The sequence below is a fragment of the Electrona antarctica genome (genome assembly GCF_951216825.1).
Source record: "Electrona antarctica genome assembly, contig: scaffold_223, whole genome shotgun sequence".
Taxonomy (NCBI): domain Eukaryota; kingdom Metazoa; phylum Chordata; class Actinopteri; order Myctophiformes; family Myctophidae; genus Electrona; species Electrona antarctica.
In genome coordinates, this window is record NW_027638010.1 from 206,152 (window position 1) to 208,673 (window position 2,522).

A 2,522-nucleotide genomic window follows, 5' to 3' on the forward strand; every position below is an offset into this window, starting at 1 on the left:
TTTCTGTATGTGTGTGTGTGTGTGTGTGTGTGTGTGTGTGTGTGTGTGTGTGTGTGTGTGTGTGTGTGTGAGTATGTTTTATTGTCTCCACCATGAAGGCATGGGGAGAGAGTATGTTTTATTGTCTCCACCAGGCTGAAGGCATGGGGAGAGAGTATGTTTTGCACTCCGTCCGTCCGTGTGTGTGTGTGTGTGTGTGTGTGTGTGTGTGTGTGTGTGAGAGTCAGTTATTTAAATTGCAGTACAATTCCAGTATTACTCAAAATGTTACGTATATGTTTTTCTAACACTATACAGAGATAGCACGCACGCACACACGCACGCGCGTGTGCACACACGTACCAGGTATTACTGGTCCAAGTGGGCATAGTACTGCCCTATAATGCCAAATGCAGTAACAACGACCTAAGCAAGGCTTACTTACTTCTAGACTGTATGGGCAGAGGAGGTTCGTTACTTCTGAACACTACTTCTACATCGTTCCATTTCCACCCGACAGCGACAATATACTTTTTAACTCATTCAGGACGGGAACCCCTTTTGGTGTTTTAAGCATTATGTTATGCTTTAGCTATTGAAAAATAGCAGATCTACAAGCTCCTATAGATCTGCTATTTTTGAAAAATGGCGCAAATCTTTATATATATTCTTTCAGAGCAAACATTTTTAACTCAAATCTTTGCTTCTGGGGGGGTCCCTGGAACAACATATTTTCAGATTGGGGTCGGAGGCCAATTACATGTAATTTTTGGGGTCCTTGACCTGAAATAGTTTGAGCAACACTGACAGAAAAATAGGTTTTTCAGAAAACTGTCAGGATTTTTAGAAAATTAATGCGTAGGATGTCCCTTTTCTGTTCTAGGATGCATTGGAACTGCTGGAGAGAGAGAGAGAGAGAGAGAGAGGGCTAAGCCGGGAGGAAGGTGGAGACTCCGCTGAGCGATCTGGTCAACATAAAGATGCAGGTAGTTCTGCCCAACAGCAACCGCCACGCTGCAGCCATGCAGGCTCTGAGCGCCAGTCCCCAGTTCAACAAGACCACAGAGCTGGAGGTACACACACACACACACACACACACACACACACACACACACACACACACACACACACACACACACACACACACACACACACACACACAGTGGTATCATGCTTGTAGAACGCAGTACCAGTAATTTTTTGACATGCATGCGCAGGGACGGAATTAAACGGTGCATGTGTGTGCACTCTAGAATGCGTCCCCCTAGATTCAAAAGAAGACTCACCTAATCAACCTCGCGTCACCAGTCTTTCCAAGACGCACAAAGTACCCAGTAGTCTAGGTTTACCTGCACCTGGGGCAGGCAGGCATGGGGAGAGAGTATGTTTTATTGTCTCCACCAGGCCGAAGGCATGGGGAGAGAGTATGTTTTATTGTCTCCACCAGGCCAAAGGCATGGGGAGAGAGTATGTTTTATTGTCTCCACCAGGCCGAAGGCATGGGGAGAGAGTATGTTTTATCATCTCCACCAGGCTGAAGGCATGGGGAGAGAGTATGTTTTATTGTCTCCACCATGAAGGCATGGGGAGAGAGTATGTTTTATTGTCTCCAACATGAAGGCATGGGGAGAGAGTATGTTTTATTGTCTCCACCAGGCCGAACGCATGGGGAGAGAGTATGTTTTATTGTCTCCACCAGGCCGAAGGCATGGGGAGAGAGTATGTTTTATTGTCTCCACCAGGCTGAAGGCATGGGGAGAGAGTATGTTTTATTGTCTCCACCAGGCCGAAGGCATGGGGAGAGAGTATGTTTTTTTTATCTCCACCAATGAAATTGAATTAAATGAAATTAAATGATTACTATATTTACCCAGGGTATCTGGGCTAAGCTCAAGAACTTGTTTCCAGCCAGGCCCTGCTCATAGAACATTTCATCATAGTGGTTCAATGCCTTGTTCAAGGGCACTTCGAACTGGCGACCTTCCGGTATCAAGACCGCTCCGCAATCCGTTCGGCCACCGCTGCCACGGGGAGAGAGTATGTTTTAATATCTCCACCTGGCCGAAGGCATGGGGAGAGAGTATGTTTTATTGTCTCCACCAGGCTGAAGGCATGGGGAGAGAGTATGTTTTATTGTCTCCACCAGGCCGAAGGCATGGGGAGAGAGTATGTTTTATTGTCTCCACCAGGCTGAAGGCATGGGGAGAGAGTATGTTTTATTGTCTCCACCAGGCTGAAGGCATGGGGAGAGAGTATGTTTTATTGTCTCCACCAGGCCGAAGGCATGGGGAGAGAGTATGTTTTATTGTCTCTACCAGGCCGAAGGCATGGGGAGAGAGTATGTTTTGTGTGTGTGTGTGTGTGTGTGTGTGTGTGTGTGTGTGTGTGTGTGTGTGTGTGTGTGTGTGTGTGTGTGTGTGTGTGTGTGTGTGTGTGTGTGTGTGTGTGTGTGTGTGTGTGTGTGTGTGTGTGTGTGTGTGTGTGTGTGTGTGTGAGTCAGTTATTTAAATTGCAGTACAATTTCAGTATTACTCAAAATGTTA